At 33.0% G+C, this 10,066-nt stretch overlaps 1 long non-coding RNA gene across 1 annotated transcript; it reads left to right on the top strand.

Moving 5' to 3' along the window:
• Positions 1–3,143: 3,143 nt before the first annotated feature.
• Positions 3,144–9,051, top strand: LOC136219005 (uncharacterized). The gene is made up of 3 exons (XR_010684010.1): positions 3,144–4,111; positions 5,408–5,556; positions 6,366–9,051. It is a non-coding gene; the product is annotated as an uncharacterized lncRNA (long non-coding RNA).
• The last annotated feature ends 1,015 nt before the right edge of the window (positions 9,052–10,066 follow it).

A 10,066-nucleotide genomic window follows, 5' to 3' on the forward strand; every position in this document is an offset into this window, starting at 1 on the left:
AGGGACGTATACAGGGGGGGCCTGGGGGTGCCCGGGCCCCTCCAGCCGCCGGAACCATCATGATCATAGGTAGTTTCGGCCCCCTCAAAGATTAGTGTATATACACTATGTGTAGTAATATTTCATTGTTTAAAGGTAGATGAGATGGTTAAAACATTTGGTTTTTTTTGAAAGGTCCTAGGTTCAATTCCCCCTAACCTCAATTTATTTTAGAAAGTGTTTATTTACTTAAATTTTAAATATAAAAATGTTATAAATTTTTTTTTAAAAACTAATATTGAACTAATAAAAAAAATTAAATATATTCCATTACGTGTTTAGCTTGTCCAAAATTCAAAATTTCTATTTTTTTCGGTCTGTTAGGCATTTCTAAATCCAAATTTCTAATTTTTTTTTGGCTTGTTAGGCCTCTATAAATCCAAATTTCTAATATTTTTTTTGGCTTATTAGGCCGTTCTAAATCAAAATTTTTAATTTTTTTTGGCCTGTTAAGTCTTCATAAATCCAAATTTCTAATTTTTTTTTTGCCTCTTAGGTCTCATTAAAATTGGTTCTTGATCATTCAAATTATAACACGTATGTATACAAAAAAAAATTAAGCAAGTTCGAATTAGCAAAAAAAAAAATTTCCCGAACACACGTGTAAAATCGGCCCCCCCAACCGATTAATCCTGTATTCGCCACTGGGGAGAGGGGTAAATTACACCCATGGCCACTGAATTTTATCCATTTTCACATTATGGTCACTCAACTTCATTTCTTCCCGGTATGGCCACTCAACTTTACATTTTTTAACACCGGTAGCCACTTAATATCTCAAAACGACCGTTGACGACTAAAAATAAAAAATCCAAAACGTTAATGATATTCTAAAGAACTTTAATTCTTGAAAATTTTCGTTTTGAGGTAATTTGGGTGTTGTCTGGTTAGGAGAGAGAAAGTGAATTTTTAGAGAGAGAAATCTCCAAAAAAATGTGATTTTCGAAAATGAAAAATGTGGTTTCATGGTAAATGTCGTTTTGAACAATTTTAATTCTTGGATATTTTGATTTTGAGTTTGTTAACGATCATTAACGGTCATTTTGAGAAGTTAGTTAAAACTGAGTGGCCATCGGTGTTAAAAAGTGTAAAGTTCAATGACCATACCGTAAAGAAATGAAATTCAGTGGCCATAATGTGAAAAATGATAAAGTTCAGTGGTTATGGGTGTAATTTACCCAATGGAGAGTGACCATCACTTCCCTATAAAGTCATAAAGAATGGGAGAGTGGCCACCACTTTTCTCCACCCTCCTCAAAAAGCATCACCTCGAAACTATGTTTTTGATTGATTAATTTCATATCAAGTCCTTCCTGTTAAACTTTTTCATTTTTTCTACCCTTCAAAAATTGTAAAATAATAAGTACTCTAAAGGGTTATAACTTTTGGTTGTAATTTAACTTAAGTGGCACCCCAAATTGTTATCTCCCATTAAAGATGCTCTTAGTTGCAATAACTTTAAATAATTGATCTGCTAGTAAAATTTCTATAGGCGCTAGATAGGAACTTAAAATAGATTATTGCATTAATCCCTTATCGATCATTTGGCTAAGATTTCAAGTTTTGAAATGTTTAAAACATATTAATTTTTCTGATTTCAAGTTTTGACATGTTTAAAACATATTAATTATCACTAAAATTAATACGTCTGCACTCTATCCAGATGTAACAATATTGAAATTAACATTATCACAAAAATATTAATGTTATTACGAAAATATCGTATGAATATATTAATTCAGGTGCCTTCTATGCAGGGGCGGAGCTAAGGGGGTAGGGAAGGGTCTCTCGACCCTCCGGAACACCCTTAACGAATAGTGGTTCAGTTCCAAGCAGCCTCCCAAAAATTAGTACTTGTAATGTAAAATGTGATTATATGGCATAAAACTAAGTTTGCATAGTTGGTTTGTAGTGATAAATGAAGGAATCTCTACATCCAATTGGTCCTATTTTTACACCTTATCCTTACTCTATATTGAATCTCAGTTGTTTTGTACCTTAATGTTTTCAATTAGATCAAATTTATCCTTATATTATCAAAAATTTGAAAATTTTGATTTGACTACTATGAATCAAAGCCTTAAGTCGTTATTAAGAAAAAAAAAATTCATACAATGGAACCCCTTCGGACTTTGAGGTCTGGCTTCGCCATTGCTTGGTTACTTTGTTTTTGATAAAGTAAAATTTACTTTGTTTTTTCACCGTTGAATGATGGTAGATTTTAATAAAGTAGTTCATCCAATGGTGATAACAACAAAGTAAAACTTACTTTATTAAAAACAAAGTAAGCATGACGTAATCCTATTGATTCAAAGGCAAATAATTATAAGGTCCCTGTATTTTTACCTAATACACTACTTAGTCCCTCTGTTTTTAAAAATAATTATATAGTACCTCAGTTTTTGTTTTTGTTAACTCCTTAGTTCTTATACTTGAGTCAATGGTCAAACTATACTAAATAAATTTTAAAATTTACCAAAATTACCCTTTATCTTATGTTCTAATAATAAAACATTTATTTTTTCTATTTTCTATTTATTTTTTCTTTTTTTCCTACATAATCTCAATCTCTCCAATATAAACTCCAATATAAAGTAATTGATTTATAAATTTTTATATAATTATAGATTTTTAATTTCATAACGTAAATTTTATTGACTAAAAAATGAATGAAAAATATTTCAAAAATTATTAAAATAGGAGTAAGACTATCATTGTAAAAAGTTTTTACAATTTTAATAAATTTTATAAATGAAGAAAAAAAAATATATGATTTTTAAAAAAATTATAATAATATTTAATATTAGTTTAAAGATATTATATTAAAAAATAATTATAATTTAAAAAAATTAATAATATAATTTTTCTTGATTCAAAAAAAATATAATTTTTCAAGTATATTGATTTTGATAAATATGTAGTTCCAAAACTTCATTAATTATTATTAAAATTAATTAGATTAAATTTGAAACCAAAAAATAAAAAATTGTATCTATATAAGAATAATTTTAGATTTTTATTTACAAAAACAAATTAGCAGTGTGTTAGTAAAAACTTAAAAACTTAAAGACCTTATAATTATTTATACATGCCAAATTCTACTCTCCTGGATACATGCGAAATTCTACTCCTCTCCTGGATACATGTTAGGAGGGTCCAATTAAATAATGGATACTTATTTCTTAATATGCAAGTCCTCATAATACATACATAATATTAAAAAAAAAACAGAAATAAGCAAAATACTTAGTTATTATTAAAGGAGAAAAAGGAAAAACTCATAAACAGACATACTTACAAACATACATTGTTCACACCACCATATATAACCCATGGCAGTAGCCATGGTTCTACGAGAGTGAACTTTATTTAGCTCAACATCTATTCATACAACTTTAACATCTAGAAAAAGCCAAAACGCATCTGGCACTGCTGGATACCGCAAGAAGACGGGATATCTCTAGCCCTCATCTTCATCTTCTGAGACTCCTCCGGTCTACCTTTTTGCAACTGCTGCTCAACCACATACTTCAACGCTTCGCACTGGCAATCATCTCGCACTTGTTCAATCTGACGACAGCACTCCCTCATCTGCTGATCCTGAGGATTATCGAGATCATACTCGCTTGATCTCCTTGATCGCCTAATGTAGTCCTCGCAGGCACTCAAGTCCTTCCTTTCGGCCTCCTGGCGGCACGATTGACCTTGGCCGGTAGGATTGTCGATTTCGACGGTGGTGACGATGGTTCTGTAGGCGGATGATGCATCGGCTAGTAAAACTAGGAGGACGGTGAGGAGAGCAACGGTGGGTATGAGTTTTGCCATTTAAGTGTTTGATGATATGTCGCAGTGAGGAAAAGAGGGGAGGATGGAATGGATTAAATAGGTGGAATAGGTGGATGCATGTACAGAACGTGGAAGAAGAGTGAAATGGTTAGTCATTTGTGGCGTTTTGTTTGGGTGGCTACAGGTGCTTTCGTGGCACGGCTGGTGGTTACACGTAGAGGAGAAGCATGCAAGAGAGGCATTTTCTAATCGCTGCGTATTCCTGTGCTTTCCACGCATTGCACAGGTACTTCCAACACTGTTTTGTCTCTTTCGCATCATTATATAGAAAAATATATATATATTTTCCATTAAATCTGCATATCTAGGGGCAGAGCCTGCCTATGGTCGGGGGATCTGGTTCCTGGCCGTTGGTTCCACCGGGGCAGGCCCTGGGCCTGGGGCTAGAAGGGCCCAAAAAAATCTAGTAGGCTTAAATATACATATAGGATTAGAAGAAAAATTATATAAACATTAATGTAAAAGGGCCTAATTATTTTAGGCTTTTCTTTGAAAGCCCAAATCTTCCTCTTCACTGGACTCAATTTGGTGCATGAATATCATAATTAAGCACAAAATTACAATTAAGTCATATCACTAAACTTAATTCTTAGTATGTCATTATTCTCTATATATTATGATTTTATACCATAATTTAAAAATTCTAGTCTCAATTAAGTCATATCACTAAACTTAATTCTTAGTATGTCATTATTCTCTATATATTATGATTTTATACCACAATTTAAAAATTCTAGTCTCCAATTAATAAATCATAAACCCTAAAAAATATATTCTAGACTTCTAATTTATAAATTTTAATCCTTAAAATAGGTGTCCGCTATGGTTACTTTGTTTTTTACAAAGTACCGTTACTTGGTGCTCATTTTCACCATTGGATTAATTTTATGCTCCATCATCCAATGGTGAAAACCACACCAAGTAACGGTACTTTGTAAAAAACAAGTTTGATATAATTTAAAATTATAACCTGATATAGTTGTAAATAGTTTTTAAAATATGAATTTCTGTGTAATTTTCCCTTACAAAAATTAAAGGGCCCAGCTTTCCTCTAGATTAGGTGATTATTAGTGATTAAACAAATTAAAAGGCCCTGTTTATCGAAGTCTAATGATTCTTCTTCTCTCCAACTCCAACACATTTTTTTTGGAAAAATTACACAGACATTCATATTTTAGAAACTATTTACAATTATGTCAAGTCATAGTTTTAGATTATATCAAACTATCAAATCAATACTTTTAATATATTTTAAGATTAGAATTTATAAATTAAAAGTCTAGAATATATTTTCTAAGGTTTATGATTGTCTAATTTTTTTAAATTATAATGTAAATTATAATATATATAGAAAATAATGACATATTAAGAATTAAGTTTAGTGATATGATTTAATTGTAATTTTTTTACTTAATTATAATATTAATGTAATTGACCTTTTTTGTCTCCTTCTTTGATTATACTCATCTCTATCACGGAAGATTGCAATATATATTCATTATATTAATTAAATTTTTTCCAGCCAGCTTCGTTCATTCTAAATGGTTTAATATTTGGGTTTTGATTATTGAATCACCACAATCCACGACATGAAACCACTATCGTCGCCTCGGCTCCTCTCACCGATTGAAATTTCCAGTGTTTCTATTCAAATTTGGTTGGTTATTTTAGGTATTTTATCTCTCCCTTATATTATATTTGTTGACTATTTGATTGTTTAGTTTTGATTATATTATATAGTTTCATGTTTCATTATTTTGTGAAATAATTAAATTGTTATTTGATGGATTTTTTTGTTTGATTTAAATGCAAGTGAACTCGTAAAAGCGATGTTTTTCAGAAGATATTTTTTTATTGATAACAATAGTAGAATTGTGATTTGAATAGAAAAAAAATTGTTATTTGAAAAACGATCTTTGGAAAATTTTATTACGTACAAATTTTTATACAGGGGCCTTTATTCCTTAATTTGCCTAGGACCCATGAATTGTCAGGACCGGCCCTGGGTTCCACCTTTGAGTAGTATGTCTTTGATAGTTGACCGCCTTTTCTAATTTTAATATATATTGGCAGGAATATTCACATGGACCTTGATGACCAAGTGAATTTGGTCATTCACCGTTATATCTAGGCTTATTAAATCTAAGCTGCATGATGCTTTGAATCTCCATCTTAGAATTCTAATAAGCCTAGATCTAATGGTGAATGACCAAATAGTGCATGATCATTAAGGTCCATGTGATCAAAACCGTATATATTGGTATATTTGTGGTATTATTATAGTATATTAAGATAGTTGAGTTGATTAAGACATATTTTTTAATACAAGGGTTCAAACCGTGTAAAACTCTTTTTCTTAAACTTTATTATTTTGATTTTCTTTTTATCTTTTTAACCCTTCTCAATTAATTCTTTTTCTTAAACCTTATTATTTTGATGCTCTTTTTTGGGAGATTGAGGCTAAAATCTTTTTTGTCCAGCCATAACAGGCTCAATTTGGAAAAATTTCATTGACATTACCTGCAAGGCTAAATTTAGCCTCTGAATATCTCTGTGACGGTACATATCGTATTATCATTTGGTCCTCTGATTTTAATTCTTTAGCTTAATTCTCTAAATAGTTAAAGTTTAACCTTTCATTTAGAGTTGAATCATTGAACTAAATGATTTTTTTAGATATATGTAAAATGTTGTTGGATTGTATTCCAATTATTCTGTATTGAATATTTACTGATTGCACGAAATTATTATATATACAAATTAAAGCAATGTTCATGATTATTTACAAAAATTACATAAAATTTCTTCCTAACAAGTTTCCTCTCTTGCTTTTATGCCAGTATTGTTATAGGCAGTGACTGCATGAGGTTTAGGAGGCTTAGTTTTTCATTCTTTTGATACATTAAGATGGTTACCAGAAGGTAGCAGAGAAAAACCCATTAATTTGGATCAACCATCGGGGCGTAGCCAGGGAGTCGTGAAAGGTCGGTCGACCCTCACTCCGGCAAAAAACCTCAAAAAGGGATTTTCTATCCTAGCTTTGTTAGGTTCTATCATGGCTAGAGCCCCTTCAGCTAGAGAGGTTGAAGGAAATAGAAAGCAAAGTCTCCCATCTTTTTCAACCTTTTTTTTTTGTAATTGATAGGCTCGAAACGACGGCGTTTTGAGCCTACTAATTATAAAATAAAAGGATGTAATGATAAATGACATTTATGTCTTTTGATCCATTCCCAAAATTAAAACCAACTTCCCTTTCCCTCTTTTTCATTCACATCTATTTCGTGTGAGAAAGATAGAAAGGGAGAAGGGAAGTATCAGAATGAAAGAAAGAAAGTTACATGAACTTAGAAAAAGAAAAGATGAACGTTAGAGATAGAGAACAAGAAAGAAAAATTACCTAAAACTTCCTAATTACTATGTTTATATTACAACGGCTAGCTAGTAAGGAAAAAATCTAAATACCTATTAAACACCTAAATTATAGTATTATCCTGCCTCTCAAGTTGGAGTACATATTGTGTGAACTCCACTCTGGCTTAAAAAAAGTGAAATAGCCTTGTTGGCAAGTCTTTGTCGGAATTCCAGCTGGTTGATTAATTGACAGTTGAAATGGACCATGGATGAATAAGTCATGCCTTGTACTTCTCTCGAAAAAAATGTCAGTCTAACTTTGTGTTTGGATCTCATATGAAAAGCTGAATTGTTGGTTAGATAGACGGCGGACTGATTGTCACAAAGGAGTGAAAATAGTTGCTTGTTGTGAACAATTTGTAATGCTTGTAACCATTGCCTTGTATTCTGTTTCTATGGAAAATCTAGATACAGTTGCTTGCTTTTTTTACTCTTCCATTCAAGGCTATTGCTGATTTGGTGGAATAGAAAAGACCGAGTCATTTGATATATTGCAAAACCCCCTTTTTGCTGCTTGAAGATGTATAGTAGTTGGCTTTGATAAAAACTGGCTCAGTGTATTCATTGAATAAGTGATGTCTGATCTAGTATTGGTTAAATAAATTAACCTCTGTATACTGTTGGACTAGGTAAATGGATTCCTCCTTCTTTAGACAGCCTTAAAGTAGAATCCATAGGTGTAGGATCTGGTTTATGAATGCAATGAGATTTCTGTTGAAACACCTTTCCACATCATTTTGATTTGACAAAATTATTTAAGTTAATCCCATGATTAAGACAATTAAATTTAAGTGCTTTGATTTAATTGTACTAATGTGTTTGTTCAATGTTGAGTAAGTTAACTAACAAGAACAGGAACCGAGGATCTATAAAAGAAAGATAGAACAAAGACAGCATAAGCAAAACACAAAGCAGAAGCTGAGTGGAACACAACTCAGCGTTACAAAAGAAATGTCTTCCTCAGGAAAGCTTGAAGGCGAAGTTACGAAGTTAAGCTGAGCAATATTCAAGACGCTGCTGAGTCAAGCTGACTAAAGATCAAGTCAGTGCCAATGATCCGTTTACTAGAAGACAAGGTCCGACAAATCTTTGCAACAAATCAGAAGCCTCGGAAATATGATCAAGGATCTTTTCGAGACGCATGGACCGTCTGGATTTTGGCCAGAAGACAAACCTGGCGCTAGAAGACGAACCTAGCGCAGGAAGACGAAACTGGCAAGCCTGCCTCATGCGCAAATCAGAAGACATGATTGGCCTGCGATTCTGAATGCTGACCACATGATGACGAAGAAGACCGTTCTTCTCAACGGCTATATCGGATTTTCAAATCATTGAAGGTTCAGAATTTAGTATAAATGGACAAGTTCATCACTTGGATCATTGCCGAACACATACAAGAAAAACAGACAAGAAAAATCTTCACTAAGTCAAAAGATCCAAAAGAGAAGCTGTCTGAATAGAAAAAGCAAGTTCTTACACCCAATTCCAATCATTGTGTAAAAGTCTAGAGTGAATTGTATTCATCTAAAGTGTTCTTCGTTTTGTGAGAACAACCTTGTATCAATTGTAAAGGTTAGAAGAGTGAAGCTGAGTACTCGGTTATAGTACTTAGTGGTAGAGAAAATCTGAGCACTCAGTTATAGTGTTCAGTGGTTGATAGGATTGAGTAGACGAATAGAGGACTGTACTCTTGCATACTCAGTTGCTATTGTAAACGGGTTGTGCTCTACCTTTAAAGAGCTCAGTAGTGGATTGAAAAAGTCCGGAGGGATTCTGGGGACTAGACGTAGGCGGTGAAGACAAACCAGGATAAGTCTGCTGAGTAATCTCTAACTCTTTCTCTTGATATATGTGTATATGTATGTGTTGCTTGCTTAAATTACTCAGTAAATAATTTGCACAAGCCGACGCTGAGTAATCAGAGTGCAGAGTTGGAAGCTGACCTAAAGTGTTACTTCCAAACTCACAATTGAAACAGCTCTAGTCAGTATCTGATTAAAGCTGTCTCACACTTCACTCAGTCTTGCTGACCTGAAACTGAGTTAAATTATCAAACATTTAATTAAGTCAGCATTATTAAGCGAAAAAAGTTATATTAGTTCCTACCCCCCCCCCCCCTTAGAACTAATCCTATTACGTTACACGGGACCAACTTAAGTCAGCATTATTAAGCGAAAAAAGTTATATTAGTTCCTAACCCCCCCCCCCTTAGAACTAATCCTATTACGTTACACGGGACCAACAAGTGGTATCAGAGCTCAGTAGCTCACTATTCAAGATAAAACTATCTTGAGTGATCCCTGTAAATGGCTGAGAACAGCACTCGTTTTCTTCTAGGAAATCAAACAACACAGATACTCCCTGAGGAATTATCTATTAGTCGGCCTCCTCTGTTCTTCGGATCTAATTATACATTTTGGAAGAACAGAATGAAAAATTTCATTAAGGCAACAAACATGAGTGCATGGCTAGCTATAGTCCAAGGCCCGTTTGTTCCCTATGAAACTATTGATGGTGTAAAGTCCGTCAAAAGTGAGGATAAATGGTCAGATGGTGACCTTAAAACATTACAAAATAATGCTTCGGCTATCAATATGCTTCACTGTGCGTTAGATGCTGCAGAGTACAACAAAATTTCAGGTTGTGAGTCAGCACAGGAAATCTGGAAGAAGCTGGAGGTTACCTATGAAGGAACCAGTAAGGCCAAGGAGTCCAAAGTGAATCAACACATGCGGCTATATGAGTTGTTTGAAATGAACGAAAATGAAGA

This window comes from Euphorbia lathyris, chromosome 2, assembly GCF_963576675.1.
Source record: "Euphorbia lathyris chromosome 2, ddEupLath1.1, whole genome shotgun sequence".
Taxonomy (NCBI): Eukaryota; Viridiplantae; Streptophyta; class Magnoliopsida; order Malpighiales; family Euphorbiaceae; genus Euphorbia; species Euphorbia lathyris.